Source organism: Panthera pardus, unplaced genomic scaffold (genome assembly GCF_024362965.1).
Source record: "Panthera pardus isolate Hobbes unplaced genomic scaffold, ASM2436296v1 HiC_scaffold_8, whole genome shotgun sequence".
NCBI lineage: Eukaryota > Metazoa > Chordata > Mammalia > Carnivora > Felidae > Panthera > Panthera pardus.
In genome coordinates this window covers 123,372,649-123,397,231 of record NW_026527013.1, presented here as the reverse complement: position 1 = coordinate 123,397,231, position 24,583 = coordinate 123,372,649, and the positions used below count along the sequence as shown (strand labels likewise).

The 24,583-nt window shown below is 41.8% G+C and overlaps 1 long non-coding RNA gene across 1 annotated transcript; it reads left to right on the top strand.

Annotated features, from left to right (window-relative positions):
• Positions 1–13,313: 13,313 nt before the first annotated feature.
• Positions 13,314–21,533, top strand: LOC109263945 (uncharacterized). Its single transcript, XR_002078486.2, has 3 exons — positions 13,314–13,688; positions 14,287–14,493; positions 21,502–21,533. It is a non-coding gene; the product is annotated as an uncharacterized LOC109263945 (long non-coding RNA).
• The last annotated feature ends 3,050 nt before the right edge of the window (positions 21,534–24,583 follow it).

The window sequence follows — 24,583 nt, the reverse complement described above, 5'->3', positions numbered from 1 at the left end:
TTCAACTGCAAAGAGGGTTGGCACCCCAACCTCTGTGTTGTTCAAAGGTCAATGGTATTTGCTGTTTTTACATACTTTTCTTTTTTCCTTACCCATTGTGGTCTTGGATGTACCTCTTAGATTATTCCACTTGGACTTCCATAACAAAATACCAAGGAATGGGTGGCCTAAACAACAGAGATTTATCTTCTCACAGTTCTGGAAGCTATAAGTTCCACATAAAGTGCCAGCAGATTGATTTCTGGTAAGAGGACTCTTTCTGGCTTGTAAACAGCCACCTTCCGAGCCTTCACTTGGCCTTTCCTCTATGCCCTCATGGGGAGAGCACTCTGTTATGTCTTGCTCTTTTATAAGAACAGTTCTACTAGATCAGGTACCCAGTCTTATGGTCTCTTTTAACTTTAATCTCTCCCTTAAAGATCCTATTCTCCAAATGTAGTCACACTGGGTGTTAGGACTTCAACATATGAAGCTTGGTATACAATTCAGTACAAAATATCCCTAGCAGTGCTCTTGCTAGGACCATCAGCGTTGCCATGGTTATCAAATCTAACAAATCCTTTCTCTCTCTCTTTTTTTTTTTTTTAGCATTTGACACTGTTGACCACTTTTTCATGAAAGATCCTTAGCAACAGATTTCATGACATTTTCCAGATGCTCTATCTCATTGGCTGCTCTTGCTTCCTCTCCCATGTAACTCTTGGCCTCAGTCCTTTAAATATCACTATTTCTCATAGTTGTGACTTAGACCTTCTCTTCACTCTTCTGTGTTCTCATTGACTTTTATGACCTTAAAGTATCAATACTCTGATGATGACAGCCCTGAATACTCTCCTGAGCCCTAGACTTTTTCACTTAGAATCCTGTGGGCATTCCACCATTCTATCCTGTTCTCAAGCAGGATACCCATCAGCATTTTTTTCATTCTAAAAATGGTGCCACGAACCACCTCAGTTCTGAGTCAGAAGCCTAGCCTGATCCCTCTCAGAAGCCCTCAGCTGCTCCTCCTGCGTGCTTCTCAATACCCAAAGCACGTATCACACTCTAAGGTGACTATTTCCTTGCCTGACTGCCCACTATCTGGAAACTTCCTGATGGCACAGACCATGTTCCCTGTTGTATCCTCAGCCTCCAACACTGAACGACAAATTGGTGTTCAATTTTATTGAATTGGTAGATTCTCCAGCTGGAACATGATTTGTAAGTACCAGTTGTGCCACTTGTATCCATCCACTCAACCACCCCAGTACCAACCCCACCCATGCTGTTAGAAGGTGGAGGAGGGACAGTAAATTAGCCCCCAAAGCTGAGAAAGTACTTTGAAACCAAAAAACAAAGCAAGCAACACCATACTGTTTACAGAGTTTTACTTAGGGTGACTAACTGACAGGGGATCAAGTAAGGAAGGATCCAGGGAGCTACACAACTACTCTCCACAAAGTCCAGACCTCAGTCCACAGATTTTATAGTGTGAGGGGATGTACAGAGGGCACTGTAGTGAGGTCAAAGGCTCTAACATGTAGCAGACCTCATGACACAATCTGTGTGCTGGGGGGAGGGGTATAGAAAACTGTTATCTGTACTAGTTACCTAAAAAAATTAACTTCTTAATGGGGATATGCCCCAGAGGATATAGCAATTATCAGTGGCACAAAACATGTATGCCATGGTTCTAAGGTGCAACAAGTACGCCTGTTATTATACTTCATGTATAATACCATGAGATAACAGCACATTGGGTATACAAGCAGATAACCTTATCCAGCCGTGAGTGGGTACACAGGCCAGAGCTGGAGTTAAAGCAGTCCTGAGCTGGAAATTATGCAAACACATATCTTTACATAAAACTGCCCTTGGAAAACTACCTTTTGCTTGCCTCCACTATGATATCTACAGAAGTATTAGGTTAGTATAAGGAATTACAAATACAGGAAGTACATGTTCATAGAGCTTACCTTAGAGACAACACTGGATGGTACCATCCATGTATCCTCATATATGCCTATCTGGAGGCATTCTTGGTCACACATCAGTAAAATCCCACATCTGCAACACCATAGATGCTACCATGCCTTATTCTTTCAAAAGTTGGGAATATTCAGCCACATATATATCTTTTTTGATACCTACTCATATTTAACTTGCACCATTTATTGACAGAATATTGATTATAAGTTGACCAGATAGGTCCTATATTTTAAAAGCATTAAAAAAAATCATTTCCCTAAAGTTTCCTTTGTTTCAAGGAATACACTGGACATAACTACAGAACACACTACTCAAACCACACCTGGATATACACATCAGTGGACCTACTATATGCCCATTCTCCATTTATACAAAATGAATAAGGTATGGTCTCTATCCTCCGGTAGTTCCTATTTATGGGGAATCTTTTATCTATTTATTCTGTCCTCAGCTCTACCATACTTTTCCCCATATTTAAAAGTCCCTAGAGAGTATAAGACAGTAATATACATGGCAGGAATATTCCTGAATAACTCAACTCTATTGTTGGTGTTACTGATAATATGGTCATTTTTGGAGGAGAAGAAAATGTTGAGAATCACACACATAAGCAATTCAATTTATTTGCTATTTTATACCTTTTAATTCTGAAGGCTTTACAATATCACATTTTCTTGCTTCTAGTTATAATAGCTTTATTAGTTCAAATCAAGGGATAATCAGGTTCTAAACTGTCGTGGTGATGTAATTAGCTCTTCTATGTAGCTGGAACTCAGAAATTTCTTTCCTATGAAATAAAAATGACATAATACATTGTCTTAAATCGGTTGTATAACAGACTCAAGATATAGTGAGAGTCATTGCTAAGGTCTTAAGAGTCCATTTTAAGGATAAAGTCATGACATTTTTGCTTTTATCAGTCTTTACTTGATGACCACTGCAAGGCAGGAACAGCCAAGTCGAAGGGCCAATAACCTCTTGCTCCCCGACACCCCAGGGGTTGGGGGTTGAAGGTGTGGCAGGGATACTCAATGCAAGACTCAGTGTAAAGAGAAGCCTGTCATGCTCCTAGCCCCTTAAGGGAGAACCTGAACTTCCCAGTACCTAACTCTACCAGCTCTAAACTGGGACACTTTGAGTGAAACTACCAAGATAACTTACAAAATCCCATATAATCCAAATAGACTACCATTAACAGTACTGGGAATTAAATGTGGAAAACTGACATAATAATGACATTCCACAGGGGCACCTGGGTCAGTTAAGTGTCTGGCTCTTGATTTCAGCTCAGATCATGATCAATTGTTCCCGAGATCAAGCCCCACATCGGGCTCTGTGATGATGGTGCAAAGCCTATGTAGGATTCTCTCTGTCCCTCTCTCTCTGCCCCTCCTCTGCTCATGCTCTCTCTCAAATAAAAATTAATCATTCAAAAAAAAAAAAAAAAAAAAAAAAGACATTCCACAGATTTGAAAGGCTTTGGCTCCAAACTACGTGTAAGTAAGGATCTATAGATACAGGTCTATTACCCAGTTAGAATGCTGCCATTTTTCACTGCCCACAAGCTGTGTTACTTTTAGAGGTTAGAATACACACTGAGTATGACACCCCAAACAAAGCCCTATCAATGAGACATCAAAACAGACACAATATAGATACCAACCTCTGTGCCTGCTGGCTGTTTCCTCAACTTTACAGCATCTGCATCAAATCTGTTTGAAACTTTGTAAGGTACTTTGGTTTTCCTTCTCTCACAGTTACCTGAGGGAAAAAATGATTCATACCATAACCCAAATTGCTTAAAAGCCAATGGAAAAAACAAATCAAAAGCACATCTTTCAAGAAAAATCTATTGTTCAAGATACTATCCTAGATCATTCTACATCCTTTGCCAGAAAAAATAAATCATTTGGCAAAAACAATAGTAAACATAATTTAGAGAATTCAGTTTGAAAATTACCATCTTGAATGCATATCCAAAAGTAAATTAAAGCTATCTTCTTCAGGGACACCTGGCTGACTCAGTTGGTAAGCATTTGACTTCAGCTCAGGTTACATCTTGCAGTTCATGATTTCGAGCCCCATGTTGGGCTGTGTGCTGACAGCTCAGTGCCTGGAGCCTGCTTCAGATTCTGTGTCTCCCTCTCTCTCTACCCCTCCCCTACTCATATTCTCTTTCTCTCTCAAATATAAACATTAAAAAAAAAGTTGTCTTCTTCACAGGGCTGTGATAAGATGGAAAAAATGAATTCCTACACACTGAGGAGAGGCAAATGAGACCTTAAGAAGACTAAGGGCAAGATGGCCAGTGTTCTGGTTTAGGAGCTAAGACTGGAACTTAATTAAATTTTCTGGGGGCCCTTATGCATCCCATTCTACCTTACCTGCTTCATTTCATTTTTGCACCCCACATATAATCATCCCCCAGGCTCTACTTTGGTCCTCGCACTCATATGAGCCCCCTCCCTAAACATACGGTGGACCAAATCCCACCTTCAACCAGGTGTGCATGACCTGCTGGTCCAGTCCTCCCACCAACAACCACACAGTAAAGCAAAATAACTTCCCTTCCCAAGTTTACTTTTCCACAGATGTTACCACTTTCACTAGTACTCAAGTTGGAACCCCAGATCTTAGATATATATCTTTTACTACCATGGGTGTTAAGACCCTCCTCACTTTATATCCAATGTTTACTTAAACTGACTTTATACAGGGGTTTCAGCCATATAGGCAGAGTTCAAATTCCTCCTACACTGTACGGCCAGCTGAAGATTCCTAGAGCATACTTCTTCCTGTCCTTTATTCAATTTGCTTTGGCACCTCCTTATTGCCTAGAGGAAAAACATCTAGAAAGGGAAATATCTACTACTTTAGCCCATTCTGCTTAGACCTACCTTCTAAACTCATCACAGGTCTCCCCTCTGGCTGGCTGGTCTCACGCTCAATCCCTGGAACACACTTGACCTGCCCTGGCTGCCCATTTGATAAGCTCATGCTGCTGTCTCCATTCCCACTTCAAACCACAGTCCCCAAATTTGTATCACAATTCACTGCCTCCACTGGACTGCCCATTCTCAGCAACCACCTACCTCAATGTCCATCTCTCCTTTGCTCTCTCAACCCCACTGTCCTTTAAGACCAACCAGCTCTCCATCATCTGCTACAGCTCTTTATTTCAAATTACATTACAATTTCCTGGAATGCAGGACCTCAGACTTGGGATCTCTGCCAATCCTGCACACATGGGCATCTATAATTGTTTAAGAACACACTTTCAAAATGGAGAAATACTATTGATGTACGGCTGCCTTTGCCTCCAGGATGCAGTATGGAAACACCACAGACAACCAAATAGGATCAGCCCATTAGTCACTTACATTCCCATGACTTGTGAGAGGCTGTCTTAGACTCCAGTCCCTTCTGCATGGCCATCATACGTTCCCTTTGGATCCTGCCATCCTGTCCTGTCACCTCATACACCATAGGGATGCTCTCATATTCAACATGCTTTAACCTGTCCTTATTTCTGGTGGGCCAGACGATAAGTTGAGGAGAGAGAGACCACTCAGGTGGCATCCTGATTATCCTGCTGGCCTTGCAAAAAATCCTTCCTTTCAAGGAATTCACAGGGTCTGGTGGACTAACCTCTTCAAAGAGGCATTCCACCACATACATTTCATCTTCAACTTCCTCTTCCAATTCACAGTCTTCTAAATCCTCGGGAAGTACAGTGTTCAAGGTAGCATTTTTCTTCAATAAATATACTCTGTTACCACTTGAGGAGTTGTTCAGGGTTTTCTGCTTCCTGTCTTTCACAGTCTTTTTAATCTTGGCACACTTTTTGAAGTTCTCATGATACTCTTCCTCAATCTCATCATTCATGGTTACTTCTTCTTCATCTGTGTTCAATTTCCTATTCCTGATTGACTTTCTCTGTGATCCTTTAGTTCTGCAGTCTGGTGATGACTCTTCATCTTTGTAAGGCATTTGCTCAGGGGATTTCTCCAACTCTGCATCCTGCAACCAGATCATATCACACTGAATCCCTTCATCCATCCCTTTGCTGTACATCTGGGCCAACCTAGCAGGGCTAGGGACATACTTTGGGTAGCTTTCCCTCTCCACCACTTCATCCGATTTCCCACACCTGACTGACTTTTCTTGTGTTGCCTTTCTGCTTTCTGGTGAAGACTTGGGAGATTTATTGTGCTCTTCATCTTGCCATTGGCTCGTATCACACTGAATGCCTCCATCAGCCTGGTTGAACTGGGCCAGCAAGATAGGGGGAGGAACATAATTCTCTGGGGAGCTGTTGCTCTGTATCATGTCAACTTCATTCACATTCACAGGGAAGCCATGGCCCCCACTACCATTGTCAGGCATGCTTTCCCCAATGCTAAGGGGACTCTGGGATTTGGACTGTAGGCTCAGGTCCTCAATGGCTTTATTGCTGGAACAGAGTGACCTTTCCTGCTGGAGCTTGTAGCCATCTCCAGAAGATGGGCACAGATTTGAGTTCAGGGTATTCTGGATTCTATCTCTGTCTTTTGCTTCATCTGGAGATTGGGGAGCGGTTGCATAGTTTTTTTCTTTACCCAAGTTCATATTCATGGTGGAGCCCAACTTTACCACATCATCATGTCTTACATCATGACACTGCTCCAACCAGACAGTGCTTTCTTCATCTTTACATGTAATGCCCTCTGTACCCTCATGAGGGAAAGTTCTACTTTCCCAAGAACTCTGTGAAATCCTATTGTGCTGCGCCATCTTCTCTGGCATGGCTTTACCATAAGCTAGGTCATACAAACGCATAGTTTCCTTCAAAGTCTTCCAGAACTGTGTTACAGGGGATCCTTTGCTCTGTTCTAGCCTCATTTTCTCTTTCTCACATGCGTAGCTTCCATGAGGTGATGTCCTATGCAGGCGGTTATTAGAAGGGCTCTTACCATGTAGCTCCCTCTTCTGGGCAACAGAAGACAAAACGCCATCTGTTTCTTCAGGAATGTCGTCCATTTCTATGTCAATATTAGAAGTAGGGATACTGGTCACCATATCACCTTCTGAGTGGGTGTCTTGTTTCTGAGTCATGTTCTCAGCCTGCTGAGGTTCAGTCTGAGTCTCTCTTGTTTTCATTTTCTTTCCATAGCCACTAGAGTGCTGGAACTGTGCCGTGCTATAAAACATAGGTCGTCGGTTAAGTGTAATGGGCAATGGTGACTGAGGAACAAGGAAGCCAGGATACTCACTGAGTACCACTGAATATGGAAAATACAGACTTCCATTTCTGAAACCTGGAAAGAGAATACAGTAGTCAGTGACTCTGTCTCCTGCAGCCGGTCCCAACATTCAGCCAGTACGTAGCCATGTGGCCACACCAATGATTAAAATATGGCTTCTTCCATGTCTTTTGGCAGCTAATGGCCCCACTTTCTCCCTGGATATCCTCAGGATTTTACAAGTGAAAGGGCAATGACCAGAACAGTGAGGCCTCCAGCACCCTCCTTCACTACAATGGTGAGCATCTGATCTGACTGGTTGGTTGCCAGGCCATCAGATAGTGTATCATAAATCACCCCTACTTAGAGCAGCTCTTTTTCAAAGAGACCAAGCACCCACTAAGCATAATTCAGCATAGTCACTGCTGAAGAAAGAATATAATTCACTTCAGGTCTTACAGGGTAAAAAACAAAAGTCCTTTGTATGTATGAGCATTTCTAAACCTATTTATTCAGCACTATTCCCTCACAGACACATCTTTCCCCATTTTCCGTTCTACAGAAGTAAGCAGTGCAATGGTGCCAATAATGCCAGACACATTTCTCTTGTATAAATTCATTTTGGGAAAGGTATATACAATTGACAAATGAAGTTAAGATATAACCTCTAAAAAAAAAACTTCTAAATATATAAAAGCAATAGTTCTATTCAGATCAGCATTCACAAGGCAATTTATTCAATTTGGTGAGATTGATCTTATGAACTCAATTTCACTGTTGTACTGCATCAAAATGCCTCTTGGACCTGGCCTAATGTATTTATACATTTTTATAATGTATGTTTATACATACAACCTTCATATAAGGGTTCTTCTCTTATTGAAAAGAAGCAGACAAGTCTCAGCTTGGAGTTCAAGATTGTCTACAGAGGTTTGAAGTCAACAGGATGAAGTTCATATACCTAAAGAGACAGAAAACTTGCCACCATACATATTGTACTGTAGCATATGGTGGAACAAAATACCTTAATAGGACGTCCCTGCCACCAGAATCCACCACAGGAGTCACCCTTTGCAAAAACATAGATGTTAGAATTGGGTTTTTGTCTCCCAGTAATCAGTAAAATCTAAGTGATCTCCCACATTTTTACCTCAGTAACTACTAGTAACTTCCTTGACCCATCTCTTTGATATATTATCATAGATTTGTGATCCACACTACTACCAGAATTATTATTTTATAATTAAGTTTGTTTATTTATTGAGAGAGAAAGAGAACAGAGAGAGGGGCGGAGAGAGAGGAGAGAGAGAGAATCCCAAGCAGGCTCTGCACTGTCAGCATGAGCCCAATGTGGGGCTCAATCTCACGATCATGACCTGAGCTGAAATCAAGAGTGAGATGCTTAACCAACTGAGTCACCCAGGCGCCCATACCAGAATTATCTTTATGACTCAACTGTGATCCCTCCTCATTCCAGAGACAGTATTTGAAGGGCTTATCACTGCCAGTCAGGAGATGAGGAACAATGACCCCATCCCTTAGGATGCCATAAAGGCCCTCATTATCTGGTTTGTCACTGTATCATCTCAGTCTCCCACTAAGTCTATAGGCTCTAGCCATATGTGGGTTCCCCCTCAGGTCAACTACTCTTCCCTTTTCTGGGACATTCTCCTTCCACGTGCCTTTCCAACTGCCACCAAAATCTTGGAAGGAAGGAAAGAAAGATAGCGAGGAAAAGGAGGGGAGGGGAAGGGAAGGAAGGGAAAGAAGAAAAAGAAAGCCCACCATTCTGTAATAGACGGATCTTGAGGGCATTTTCTTAAGATAAATTAGTTGGACAGAGAAAAACAAATGCTGTATATCTCCCTTAATATGTCAATTTAGTCCTCTATTTCAATTGTACAGCACTGTGTACTACATATCTAATTAACATTAAAAGGTGGTAGACACCACAACTTATATGGTTAACTAGTCTTCAAAAAAGCAGGAAAGAATATCCAATGGAAAAAAATGGTCTCTTCAACAAATGGTGTTGGGAAAACTGTACAGCAACATGCAGAACAGTGAAACTGTACTACTTTCTTAAACCATACACAAAAATAGGTTCAAAATGGATGGAAGACCTAAATGTGAGACAAGAAACCATTAAAAGCCTAGAGGAGAAGAAAGGCAGCAAAATCTTTGACCTCAGCCATAACTACTTCTTACTAGACACATCACCAGAGGCAAAGGAAACTAAAAACGAACTACTGGGATTTCATCAAGATAAAAAGCTTCTGCATAGTGAAGGAAATAATCAACAAAACTAAAAGGCAACCTATGGAATGGGAGAAGATATTTGCAAATGACATATCTGACAAAGGGTTATTAGTATCCCAAATCTATAAAGAACTTATCAAACTCAAAACCCAAAATACAATCCAGTGAAGAAACAGGCAGAACACATGAACAGACACTTTTCCAAAGAAGACATCCAGGTAGTGAACAGACACATGAAAAGATGCTCAACATCACTCATCATCAGGGAAATACAAATCAAAACCACAATGAGATACCACCTCACACCTGTCAGAGTGGCTAAAATTTACAACACATGAAAAACAGGCGCTGGTGAGGATGTGGAGAAATGGAAACCCTCTTGCACTGTTGGTGGGAATGCAAACTGGTGCAGCTGCTCTGTAGAGCAGTATGGAGGTTCCTCAAGAAACTAAAAATAGACCTACCCTACGATATAGCAATTGCACTACTAGGTATTTACCCAAAGGATACAAAAATACAGATTCAAAGGTGTACATGTACCCCAATGTTTACAGCAGCATTATTAACAATAGCCAAACTATGGATCGAGCCCAAATGTTCATCGACTGATGAATGGATAAAGAAGATGTGGTATATACATACAATGAAATAGTACTGAGCCATCAAAAAGAATGAAAGGTTGCCATTTGCAACAACATAAATGGAGCTAGAATGTATTATACTAAGCAAAATAAGTCAATCAGAAAGAGACAGATACCATATGATTTCACTCATATGTGGAATTTAAGAAACAAAACAGATGAACATATGGGAAGGGATGAAAAAAAGAGGAGAGAGGGAAAAAAACACAAAAGACTCTTAATGGTAGAACACAAACTGAGGTTTGATGGAGGGAGGTGGGTTGGGGATGGGCTAGATGAGTGATGGGTATTAATGAGCACCTGTTAATATATATATTGATATATATAATATATATAATGAGCGCCTGGGTGGCTCAGTCGGTTGTGCATCCGACTTCGGCTCAGGTCATGATCTCACAGTTCATGGGTTCAAGCCCTGCATCAGGCTCTGTGCTGACTGCTTGCTCAGAGCCTGGAGCCTGCTTCAGATTCTGTGTCTCCTTCTCTCTCTGCCCCTCCCCCACTCACACTTTGTCTCACTGTTTCTCAAAAATAAATAAAAGTAAAAAAAAATTTTTTTTAATGAGCACTTGTTGGGATAAGCAATGGATAAGCACTTACATAAGCATCATGTAAGTGATGAAATCACTTGGTTCTACTCCTGAAACCAATACTGCACTGTATCTTAACTAAAATTTAAATTAAAAAAAGGTGGAAGACACCTGATTCTGGATGTGTAAGAAGGTTGGAAATCACTTACTCTGAACAAAATAAAAAAGCTGAACTGAAAAACCAAGAACTCTTCTCAGATCCTTCACAGCAGTAGGTTATAGGACAAAGTACTATCCCCAATGCTGGAGAGAGATGTGAATGGAGATAACCACAATTTACAGGAACACAAATCCAATAGCTAAAAACTCTACAGAAACTAGTGATAGGGTAGGGAAACCTGAACTGTTATTGTCAATTTCAGGCTCAGTGTCAATACATCTGAGAGTTAAAAACTTCAAGGGGACCCTTTGCTTTTTTGAGTTTTATCTACAGTAGCTCAACCAGTTTCTCATGGTAAATCTAGGAGAAAAATTCTCTGTGCTTCCCCCAGGGAGAGTGGAAAAGAAGAGGCATTGTGACATATGCCAGGAAAACTCTACTCTTAGCAAGCCAGATCTCAGAACAAGCTAGTTAACCAGGGCCTAAATGACCAGGGGGTTAGGCAAATACTTATCTCAAACCCACCCTAGCCACCCTTCCTTACCCAATGGGAGGAGGAAGGTGAAGTATATGTGTAATTCATTGTCCAAAGGCACAAACCTAAAATCACAGTCCTTCTATAACTGTAAAACTATGATCTCTGTCCCATCTCCACAACTTAACACATCACTAAAGGCCTAAATTATTTAAGAGCACTACAACAGAATACCTACCAATCAAGAAAACATTACAAGACATACTAAAAGGCATAAACTGTGGTCTACAAAAAAATTCACATTAAATAAGAAGACAGGGATGAAAAGTAAACGCATGGAGAAAGATGTACTATACTAATACTAATTGAAAGAAATGGACAAGCTTTATTTCTTTCAGACAGAGCAGACTTCAGAACAAGGAAAGTGATCAGGAATAAAGAGTGGCATTATATGAAAGATCAATTCTTCACTGAAATTACTTCAGAAATAAGCAGAGTTATGGAGACAGTAAAATGACTAGTGGTTGCCAAGGGTTAGGGAGGATGGAGTCATTAACAGGCAGAGCAAAAAAGATTCTATTACCAGCTGGAAGCAATGACAAACTCAAAAGCACTCCTTGTCACACCAAATTTTCTACCTGGAAAACAAGTTGCATAAAGTACAGAACATGTTTTACGTATAGTATAGTAAACTGTGCTGCCTAAAGATCCCTCCCACCCTATAATGTATAGTAAACTGTGCTGCCTAAAGATCCCTCCCACCCTATAATGCATGAAATCCCAGATGTCTACCTTCCAAACTGCTAAGCCTCCTCATTCTTCTCCCAGAGTACTTTTTTGACCTCACATAAAAGCTTTTAGAATTTTTAGGCCTTGTTGAAAAAATTATAGGGACTAGGAGCTCTAAGGTACTTCTTCTACCAGACTGGTCTCATAACATAAAATTTTGGTTTGACTCCTGTGTAACTCTGGGCAAGTCCCAGACTCCGAGCCTCAGTTCCCCCATTTGTGAAACAAAGACAGCAATAATACCTAGTCCATCAGGTTGTTGAGGTCAAATGAGAGAACCTACGTCCAGTATTTAGCAGAATAACCGGCATATAGCTAGAAGTCAAATGTTACCTATTAAAATGGTGAACTTCAAACACTGCCCCTATGTGCTGCCATAATCTCTTCTGTGTCAGGACAGAGTGAGGAAAGGGAGATCATGGATTCAAGTATTAGAAAACCTCAGGCGTTGCTTTAGGGGGTAGGGTCTCTAACCGCACTGAACTTCTTGGACTGCTTACCTGCCCCAGGAACAGAGAATGGATTATAGGTGGGACTCTGGCACCACGGACTCAGGTAAGGCTGCTGGCCCATGGCGTGCACATAAAAAAAGGGTCTGGCGTTACTGCCCTCGAAATGTGCGTTTTCTGAAGAGGCGTTCATGTCCTAGGCTGAAAGACAGGTGTTCATATTTAGGAAGGGGCGATCGCACTCAAGTGCCATACACTACAGTTAACGGAGAAGTTCTCCTGTTTCCCTTTCAGAATTCCAAATCTGGGTGGAAGGGTCCTCACCTCTTCTGGCTGGCCTGGGATCGCGGACACAGGGCTGCGCGGCGTTGGGGACCCGGGCAGCGTTGCCCACAAGCCCGGGCCGCATCTCGCACAAACAAGTCTCGGCTTCCCCAAGCAGCAGCAGCAGCAGCAGCAGCACAGAGTGAAGACTGAGGCCAGGAGAGAACTTGCCGCAGCGCCTCGAACGTGACGGGCTGTGCCCAGGAGCTCCACTCCAGGGCCATCACTTAGGCCTGGCCTGCAGCGCCCTCGTCCTGTCTCTCGGGCGTGCCCACCGCGCCCCTTCCCCGGTCCAGAGGAACCCATCCCGGGGGACCCAGCCTCTCTTTACCTACGACTCACACCCCACTCCCTGTCCTGCAAGTCAGTCGCCTCCACTCCCTCGGCACCCAACCCCACCACTCACCGTGTTCGGTACGCCCACCTGCTCTAAGCCAACCTCCACAACCCGGAACGTCTCTGACACTGGGCCTTGGCTCCCACTTTTATGGGCTCCCACTTTTATGGGCTCTGCGCGCTGCGCGGGCCTCCCACAGATGGCTCACGCATGCGCCCTGGGCGAGGATCGGAGCCTGACTGCTCCTCCCAAGGACACCTGGAGAAGCCTTGGAGCAGTTTTCGGCACCATGCTCGCTCCGGCGCCTGGACGCCCTGGTGTTGGCGCTTCCAGAGGACGGGTCGGTTCCCTGTCCCACTCGCTCTCCCGGACTGTCCCTTCCATTTGAGTGTGTTCGGTGAAGACGGCTTGTCTCCCCTGCTCTGAGCCCCTGGTCTTCCTTCTTGGGCCTAACACCCCTGACACGAAGGAAGAGGAGCTGACGGAGAAGGAGAGAGGAAGGAGGAGGCTAGCCTGGACCGTGTGGACCTGAAAGTAGGCGATTCATAAGGGAGGGGCGCTCCAGCCCCTACCGCTGCGGAGAGTAAAAGCAGGGGTGCAGAGGCTCTGGCAGTTAGCGCGCCCTGGGTTGGGAGAGTGAGGAACAGAGGGCCTGGGGAAGTCGTCTGTGGGCTGGTACATGGGCAGTTGGAGAGAGAAGCTGGCACACACGGACTCCGCTTTTTTTGCATGGGAAAGAAAGGAAAGGCCTAGGATCGTAGTTAATGGGAGTCGTGGGGTTGTAAGGATTATTGTGAGTTTTTTGTTTTGTTTTTAAAGCGAGAGATTTAGGTATCTGTAAGGCCAGAATGGAGAGACAGGGAGATGTTACCTATAGTGGAGAGAGAAAGGATGTTAGGAGGCAGTTCTGAGGAAGCACAAGGTGAGGTTAGCTAAGCCTGGTTACAATGCTTTGCCTTGGACAGAAGAAAGTTACTGAGATAGGCGGGAAATGAAGTCCTGAAGGCAGGAATTTCGGTGCTTTAGCATCTGACGACCGTGATTTTTTTCAAAAGAGGGCAGGAATAAGACTTGCTGGGAGCATTGAAAATTTGGGATGACTGCATTACTTGGTAGAAATTGTGTTTCACAGAATTTGCCGTGGGTGAAACAGAAGAAAGATTTTCTTTCACATGAAGAACTCTGGAGGCAGACTGCCCGAGTGCTGGTTTGGTGGTGTCTTGGCATCACAAAGTACCCAATGTCTTCTCTTCCTACTCCAACTAAGTGCTAAGAATTTAGCACTGGTTTCCTTCTTCAACCTGCATCGTGATCCAAGATTCCTGCTCCAAGTACAAAGGTAGGGAAGGTAACGGGAGAGGATAAAGAGCAGAGCAGATGGTGCACACAGCAACTTCTGCTCCGTCATTGATCTTTTTCTGAAGGAGTAATACTAGAAAACTCCTGCAGTTTCAGATCATTATCTCTCTCACTAGTTACCCACAGCTGAAAGGATTTTGAGGAGCTCTTATCTTTTAGCAGGGCATGTTGTCACTTATTTTTTTTTTTTCAACGTTTTTATTTTTTTTTATTTTTTTTATTTTTTTTTATTTATTTTTGGGACAGAGAGAGACAGAGCATGAACGGGGGAGGGGCAGAGAGAGAGGGAGACACAGAATCGGAAACAGGCTCCAGGCTCCGAGCCATCAGCCCAGAGCCTGACGCGGGGCTCGAACTCACGGACTGCGAGATCGTGACCTGGCTGAAGTCGGACGCTTAACCGACTGCGCCACCCAGGCGCCCCGCATGTTGTCACTTATAATAAGGTGGGATGCTGTCACCAAGAACGAGGGGAGAATAGGTACTAATTAGGTAAATAACTGCTATATATTGCTTTAGTTAATGGAAGAATCAGTAATTTCCCACTTCCCTTCACTTATATGGAGTCCAATCATCATCATCCCTTCTTCCCTTCACAGCTAAATTTCTTTATAAAAGGTCATAAACACTCAGGCTTCTCCACCTCCTGCTCCTTCACTCACTGCAAATCTTGATTTTGTTACCACCGTGTTCACTCATCCACCCTCACCAAGAACACTAACGAACCCCTTGCTGCTAATGGCACGGAAACTTCAGTCCTCATGTCACTAAACCTTGCCTCTCAGGTACCAGCCCACCTCATTCTCCTTCCTCTCTGCTTGCCCTTTTTTTTTTTTTCTTTTTTCCTGCTTGCCCTTCTTAAAGTCTTACTGGCTTCTCTTCTAAAATTTCTGTCTTCAGTGTTCACATTCTCTATGTTACGGTCCTTATGTTTCCTCTCTCTTATTCCACCTTCTCTCTCTGCATTTTCACACATCCTCAGGGCATCAAATACAACTAGCAGACTGCTCAATCCGAAATCTCAATCTCCCCTGTATCTACCAGACCTTTACATCTCAGTAGAAGATTTTGTTATTGTTAGGACATGCACTAATGATGATTCTTGTTTACATCCTTGGGAGAAAGCAACATCCTAGCATACCGTTAACCTCCACACGTGGCATAGCAGTTGAGAAGCTTTTTTAGGTGTGTATGTGTAGGCAGTATGTTACCTAGATGGTTATATCCAACCCAGCCAAGGAGGTGGAGTTGTTGTAGGTTTGAAATTGTTTTCTGGCAGTATATCTGAGGTATAACTACTTTATGTTGCCAAATAGTTGGGGAACCATAATGTTTAACAATCATTAGGTATGGGGACAGGGTACCCAGTCCTTGAGAAACCGTATACTGTCTGAATAGAAGGCCTTTCCACCTTCTCTCGGTAGGAACTCAGAGTCCAAATTATACTTCAAAATAATGTATTAGGTGTTCAGTGCAGTTTAATCTCTCTTACTCTTCTTCTTTCCCTATTTAATTTTATTTTTTCAGTTTTCCCCCTAGATTCTGCTGTTTTCATTATAAACAAAAGAAATGGATGAGGAAAAACGGACTGTTTGTATATACATTGAACAATAGAGTTATCAGTTTGCTTTCTTAGTAGCCAGAGAGCTGTCTGGATTCAATCTAACTACTTTGAGCATTTTGAAAAAAAAAAAAACAAAACAAAAAACAAAATTTATGCCTGTAAATTTTAATAAAAAGCAAATACAAATTCTAAATAACAAGGATATAGAACTAAAATATTTTTATTATTTCTGGGGTGCTAGGTGGCTCAGTCAGTTAAGTGTCCACCTTTGGCTCAGCTTATGATCTTGCAGTTTGTGAGTTTGAGCCCCATGTTGGGCTCTGTGCTGACAGCTCAGAGCCTGGAGCCTGCTTGGGATTCTGTGTCTCCCTCTCTCTCTGCCCCTCCCCTGCTCCCTCTCCTTCTCTCTCTCAAAAATGAATAAACATTAAAAATTTTTTAATAAAATATTTTGATTGTTTTTAATTTATTTATTTCAAAGTTTGTTTATTTTGAGAGAGAGAGAGCAAGCAGGGAAGGAGCAGAGAGAGAGTGAGAGAGAGAATCCCAAGTAGACCCCATGCTGTCAATGCAGAGTTCAATCTTACTAACTGTGAGATCATCACCTGAGCTGAAATGAAGAGTCAGATGCTTAACCAACTGAGCCACCCAGGTGCCCCTATTTATTTATTTTTTTAAAGTAATCCTTACATCCAACATTGGGCTCAAACTTACGACACCAAGATCCAGAGTCACATACTCTTCCAACTGAGCCAGCCAGGTGCCCTAAGAACTAAAATATGTTAAAGATCAATTTTAAAACATAAAAAAATGCAGAAAAGATATTAAGTTGACTCATGTCCTCTTAAAATTCATGTTGTTTTTTTTTTAAGTTTATTTATTTTGAGACAGTGAGAAATAGAGGCCAGCAGGGAAGGGGCAGAGAGAGAGGGAGAGGGAGAATCCCAAGAAGGCTCTGCTGTCAGCGCAGAGCCCGAGGCAGGGTGCAGTCTCACAAACTGTGAGATCTTAACCTGAGCTGAGATCAAGAGTCAGATGCTTAATCAACTGAGACATCCAAGCGCCCCTTAAAATTCGTATGTTGAAGTCAAACCCCCAGGAGATCAGAATTTAACAATATTTAGAGATAGGACGTTTAATGAGGTAATTAAGGTAAAATGAGATCATTTGGGCGGGCCTTAATTCAGTATAGCTGGTGATCTAATAAAGACCCAGAGATGTGAGGCAGAAAGAAAGTGTGAGGACATGGTGAGAAGGCAGCCATCTGCAGGTCATGGAGAGGCCACAAAAGAAACCAAACCTACCAAAACTTTGATCTTGGACATGTAGACACCAGAACTATGAGAAAATAAATTACTGTTATTTAAACTGCTCAATCTGTAGTATTCATTATGGCAGCCCTAGCAAACTGATGCAGAAGCAATTAGTATAAAAATAGGATAGTGTGTTGTATGTTGTTTTCAGTACAGTAATATGAAAAAGAAACAACTTTTATAGCCATCCAATAAGTCAGCATAATTCATGCTTTCTGGTTTGATTGGTCCAACAAAAGGGAATATGATTATTCTTGTACAGTATTATGAAACAAAATTTCTTAATTCAAAATGTTTTTACTAGCTCTACCCTCACCAGATGTAGGTTTTTAACAAATTAAGCCAAACCTCATATTTTTCTTTGAATTCCAGCAAACTAATGTGTAAGAAGCGACACAAACCTATACCTCTCTCTAGAGAAGAGTAAGGTCCCTAGATAACTATAGGGTGAAAGCTGGTCACCAGAATGACCAAACAAGATTAGATCTTTAAATTTTCCTCTCCACCTCCTGGCAGGGGGGAGGGGGAAGGTTGCTGAAGATTGAGTGGGAAAACAAAAACAAAAAACAAACTTGAACCAGGAGATTGAGAGAGCTTTGGGGTTGGTGTATCCTTTTTCCATTAAATTCGACTCTGTTCATAGTAGGCAAGAGAAATGATATGAAGAAAAATTGACTATTTGTATATATACTGATATGGCAGGAAGGTGATGCATCAAGAGAGGGCATGGACACTCTGTGCCATCCCCAAACCCCATACCTTTTCTTAGCTCTGTCTGCCATTTGGCTGTGTCCTTTATAATAAACTGGTAAATATGAGTAAAGTGCTTTACTGAGATCTGTGAGTTCTAGTGAATTTGCAAACCTGAGGAGGTGGTGGTAGGAACTACCAAATTGGTAGTTGGCTGGGCAGAAGTTTTGTGGCCTGGCCACCCCATTCAAAACTGGCATCTGAGTCAGGGCAGTCTTATGGGCTGTCTTACAGGTACTGCACTAACTCTGGGTGTTGTCAGAATTGAATTGTCCAATTCAATTGAACCCAGTTGGTGTAGAGAATTGGTTGTTGTTTCAAATATATATATTTGGGGGGTGTGTCTGGGTGGCTCAGGTCATGATCTCACAGTTTGTGGGTTTTGAGCCCCGCATCAGGCTCCACACTGGCGGCACGGGGTCTGCTTGGGATTCACTTTCTCTCCTTTTCTCTCCGCCCTCCTCCACTCACTCTCTCTCTTTCTCAAAATAAATAAATGAACTTAAAAAAAATTTAAATATACGTTTGGTGTTAAAAAAAGGTGAGATTCACTAGAACTTCCTTCACTTAGATAAACCTACAGTTTGGGAAGAGAATGCACAAAATGCCAGTGATGAGCCATCTTTGATTCCTGACTGACCATATGGTCACCTGTGGTACAGAACAGAGCTGTCCTGCTAAACTAAAAGGTACCAGTGGGATTTAGGGATGGACTCAATTTCCAGGGAGTTGGCTCACTTGATGCATAAGGAAATGAAGACTAATAAGAAAAATGCGAAATATATAATATCTTGGTTGTTGTCAGCTGTAATAGCTAAAATGAAAATAAAAGAGAATACTGGATTCGACCTTGATGCTGGACCAAGCTCAAATATTAGTTGGTCCCAGCTTAGTCCATAGGCTCAAAGCCATCCCCAAATAGAATAATTATTCTGGAACAACATAAAGTACTTTTTTTTTTTTTTTTAATGTTTATTTTTGAGAGCAAGAAAGAGTGCAAGCAGGGGAGAGGCAGAGAGAAAGGGAGACACAGAATCTGAAGCAGGCTCCAGGCTCTGAGCTGTCAGCAAAGAGCCCAACGCAGGGCTCGAATTCACAGATCATGACCTGAGCCTAAGTAGGACGCCTAGCCAACTGAGCCACCCACATGCCCCTAGAAAGTACTTCTAAAACCTCTGCTCACCAAGAAAGTAGTGCACACCGGAGGAGGGCAAAAAATGTAAATCATTGAAACCAGAGGGTTCCAAGTTATGAAAGTAATTGAAATTGACAAGTGGATATCCTTGTGTGTTTGCTTGTGGTGGCCACCTGGGTCAATGAGTGGGTGTTGAGGGGACTGCAGCAATGCAGAGATGGGCTGAATGTAGACCTGTTCCTTCATGCCCTCTGAGGTATGAAATGTCAATGACTGTTCTGTTTGCCAACCAAGAGTCAGAGACTGCAGATAGCTATGTGGCAGATTCCCAATGGCAAGGCCTTGAGCATGGCTGACAAGTCAGACATGCCCAGCCCCCTGGGGCTACCGATGGGTCTTGATAAGAATGGACACTGTTTTGGGGCTGGACTTTGCTTAACCAGTGTTCAAAGCAAATGTATCAGAGTACTTTAATAGAATCTGAACAGAGGATATTACACCAAATTTGGACCACTGAATCATATTGTTTTTTTGAATCATATTTCTTCAGACCAAAGAAAATGCTTTACAGCCCATAATCTCTAAAATGGGCAAAGAGAGGGGCACTTACCTGGCTCAGTTGGTAGAGCATGCGACCCTTGATCTCGAGGTCATGAGTTCAAGCCCCACATTGGGTGTAGAGCTTACTTGCTTACTAAACATACAAATAATGAATAGAGAATTGGAATTCGCAATTGAACATTGGTTGTTTAAATCAGGGGGTGTGAAGGAAGATAGGCATGAGTGTGTGCTTACATTCAAAATGAAGGGGAGTATCCCTCCTAGATAGATTCCTTTGTCTTTCTGGTATATCTGGCTATGAGCATGTGAGGGAGGATGCTAGCAGGACTGTGCAATTCTTCCCAAGGCAAAAGACTAGAACTATATTTTTTTCATTATTGGGGTGCCTGGGTGGCTTAGTCAGTTAGGTGTCCAACTTCAGCTTAGGTCATGATATCACGGTTTACAAGTTTGAACCCCAAGCTGGGCTCTGTGCTGACAGCTCAGAGCCTGGAGCCTGCTTCAGATTCTGTGTCTCCCTCTCTCTCTGCCCCTCCCCTGCTCACATTGTCTCTCAAAAATAAAACCTTAAAAAAATTTTTTTAAAGTATTATGTTAGAATTCCTTAAGGGCCTGATAGGGGAGGATTGTGCTTTCATTCTGTCTGGCAAAATTAAGGTTAATAGTGAATGCAGCTATATTCCGTGGTGGTAAAAATAGTCCACCAGTTCTGTACCTATGTAACCCTACCTGTTACTGAAACCCAATTTCAACTGCCCTTCACTCAAAAAGCCAATACACAAGAGATTGATTGGAAAGAAATATGAGCTTTATTCAGGAGAGAATGGCTACCTGGAGAAAAGGCAGACCTGTCCAAATGCCAACTCTGAGGTTTCTGCCCAGCCCAGAGATTTTTTAAAGCGGTTAATCAGTTAAGGGAGTGCAGTGGTCTGTAACAATTCTTGATTATGTGCAGACTCGTGGTACCAGCTACAGATGTTGTTGTGGTGCTCAGAGGTTGTGCAAGGGAGTCTGGTTCCTTGTTGCCCAGGAGTGGTACAACAGGGTCTGGTGATGTATAGAAGGTCTCTGTTCTTTTTTTTAGGAAAGAATGCATGATCTATAGATATAGAAAGAAAGGTTTAATTAGTCAATCATACAGGCTAAGGATGCTTACAAAAGCTAGTAAACTACTAGGTTGGCTGGAGGGCTCCAAGTGGCTTCATACCTTATGGTATGAATGGGGATGGACTGATGGGAGGTGCCTACCAAACTAGAACTGCTGCCTGCAGTACAGACTGGCACAGTGACCCAATCTAACTTTCAGAAGGTGGAAAAGTTTGGGTATAAATGGAGAGAAGGAGGAACAGTAGCTGAGGATAAATGAGTAAATGAGTTGTGTAAGTGAGGGAAATCCAATATTACATTAATACCTTGAAAGTAGATCAGAATAAAAGCTAACCTTGTCTCTTAGCTCCATTACACGTACTAGTTGCCTGAAAGGATGAAGCCGTTTATGGTTTTACAACAGTTAAGATCTAGAATGTGTGCCTATAAACCTGAGAAGCCTTGCCCTGGGAGACATTTTCATATGAAAGGATAATGGACTGGACTAATTATTAATTATTGAATGGACTCTAGTAATATGTTAGTATCTTTTCATTCTTATAATCTTTTTTGTTACAGATCCATGGCCTGTGGTATAAGAAAAACATACATGTTGTCTTTGTCTCTGGTTTCTGGCACAGAGCTCCTAAACACTCTAGTTATTTCCTTAGCGAAGAGTGTTTTTGTTATTCAAAACAAGCCCCTTTTAACCACACAAAAAGTGTATGCTAATGAAGTGGCTCAGGATAGAGCCTCTAGATAGTACAGATGAAGGCTAGTCACTAGAAAGACCAAATTGGTAATTAGAAAGTTGGAACTTTCAGTCCTACCGCACAGCCTCCAGGGAGGGGAGAAAAAGTAAGGCTGCAGATTGAGTTCAATAAAACTATTCAACCTGGCACTATTACGTACCCAATGAATGTTAATTCTTGATGCTATGTCCTTTTCATGGTTTTTCGAAAGCAACATTCAAGAAGAAAAAAAACAAAAACAAAGCCCAAATGCCCTTCAGTGTGTAACGGGTATATGGTGAAGCTGGTATATCCATATCATGGAATACAAATCAGAAAAAAAAAAAAAAAATGAAGCACTGATACACAGAAATTAGATGAAGCCTAAATAAGGACATTACACTGAATATATCAGTGGTTTCCAGGGGTTGGTTTTGGGTGAGAATGTGACTATAAAGTGGTCATATAAGGGAACTTCTTTGGGATGATGATGGATCCTGGTTCTGGATCCTGTTCTGGATCCTATCACCTGACAAAATTTCTTAGAACTGTATAACAACAACAAAAGAAAGTGCACGTGGAAACTGATGAGATCCAAGTAAGATGTGTAGAGTTTCTGCGTTGTACCAATGTCAACTTACTTTGTAATTGGGCTATAAGATATAGCTGTAAGATGGTATCATTGGGGAAAGCCTGTGTGAAAGGCACAAGGGAATTCTATGTACTATGTCTGCAACTTCTATGGGAGTCTAAAATTATTTCAAAATGAAAATTAAAAGAAAAAAACTGTAAAAAATGAAAGAAAAAAGGAAGGAAGGAAGTTTTTACTTCCAAGATACTTCCAACCAATGTCTTCTCTTTATGCTAAGAAGTAGAACTGAAGAAAAAATACATAGCAGATAAATAAATGTGAAATGAATATGAACATATATGGAAGAGTTTCTGAAAAACATTTGCATTGTTTATTATTGCTAATTGTGTTATATAACCATGCAGATCAGCAGATGATTAAACTTTCAGATCTTGGGGCGCCTGGGTGGCTCAGTCGGTTAAGCGTCCGACTTCACTCAGGTCACGATCTCGCGGTCTGTGAGTTCGAGCCCCACGTCGGGCTCTGGGCTGATGGCTCAGAGCCTGGAGCCTGCTTCCGATTCTGTGTCTCCCCCTCTCTCTTCCCCTCCCCCGTTCATGCTCTGTCTCTCTCTCTGTCTCAAAAATAAATAAACGTTTAAAAAAAAATAAAAAATAAAAAATAAACTTTCAGATCTGGCAGTGAGTCTTAAACAAATGCAATAAACCCTTAAAATACACCTTTATTGGGGCACCTGGGTGGCTCAGTCAGTCAAGTGTCCCACTTTTGATTTTGGCTGAGGTCATGATCTCACAGTTTGTGGGATCGAGCCCCACATAGGGCTCTGAGCTGACAGTGGATGAGCCTGCTTGGGATTCTCTCTCTCCCTCTCTCTCTCTCAAAATAAATAAACTTAAAAAAAAAAAAACTTAAAAAATACACCTTTACTGATCTTTTTAAGATTAACTACTTGAAAGAGAAGTACCAATATTTAATGTCCCCATATTCTCATTTGTGTACTCCAGATGCATAGGAACATTGTAATATGTGCTATTATTGGACCACCAAATATACATCATTCCCTTGCCACCCAGACCAGAATGTTCCCCAACTTTCCAGCCTGAAACATCTCCTAGCTCACTCTGAATCCTCTGATAACCCAGAATCAATGTTTGATATTCTCATATTTTCCCTGGACCCACTTCAAATCACTTGGGCTCTTTTAGTGTAATTTAAAACTGAGATAGAATTACCAACCCCATTCCAACCAATGTTCAAGAGTCTTGCAGCAACCAAACTCCCAGTTCAAATGTATTCCATGACATTAGCCAGGGTAGATAAAAGAGTCATAAATAATGAAGCCATTAGAAAAAAGTAGGACAAGGCAGAAATTAGTGGAACTTAAAGTTGGCAAGGGAGATGAAATTTTAAGTCAACCTTCCTATTTACCCTATTTATATCATTATCTATGTTCCATCAGGCTACCAAATTACTTTTTTGGTGCACAGTTACTTTTGGTTTCATTCAGAAGCTAATTAACCCAATCAAAGACTACAATGGTAATTGTAGAAATAACAAAATCTCATTTGTTAAAAGATTTCATACCATTAATTTCCTTTTTAAAGAAATTGGTAGATTTAGGGGCACCTGCATGGCTCAGTCAGTTGGGCATCCAACTTCAGCTCAGGTCATGATCTCACGGCTCATGGGTTTGAGCCCGAATCAGGCTCTGGGCTGACAGCTCAGAGCCTGGAACCTGCCTCGAGCCTGGAACCTGCTTCGGATTCTCCGTCTCCCTCTCTCTCTCTGCCCCTACCCAGCTCACTCACTCTCTGTTTCTCAAAAATAAATAAATGTTATTAATAAATAAATAAATAAATAAAACTACACTTAAAAGAAATTGGTAGATTTAAAAATCACAACATAGGGTGTCTGGCTGGCTCAGTCAGAGGAGCATGTGACTCTTGATCTTGGGGGCATGAGTTCAAGCCCCATGTTGGTTGTAGAGCTTACCTAATTAAAAATAATAACAATTTAAAAATTAAAAATCACAACATAGATTTCCCTTTTGGCTTCAAGATGGAACTGATAGTATATCTGAAAGACCTTACTTAAGGTTTCTGAATATCCTTGTCTTTAACAGGATTAATAAAGATCATTTGGTTCAAACAAAGCAAACACAAAACATTTTCCCTTTGTACACAAAAGGAAATTTTGGGTACAAATTTTGTGTGATTAAGAAATTAGTAATTCATTTTCTGAATCTTGGTCTTAAAATCAGCTAAATCAATCTAAACTGCTGTGACCCACAAAGTAGAGGGAAGTAGAAGCAATAATCCTATTGCAAGAAGGAATCATG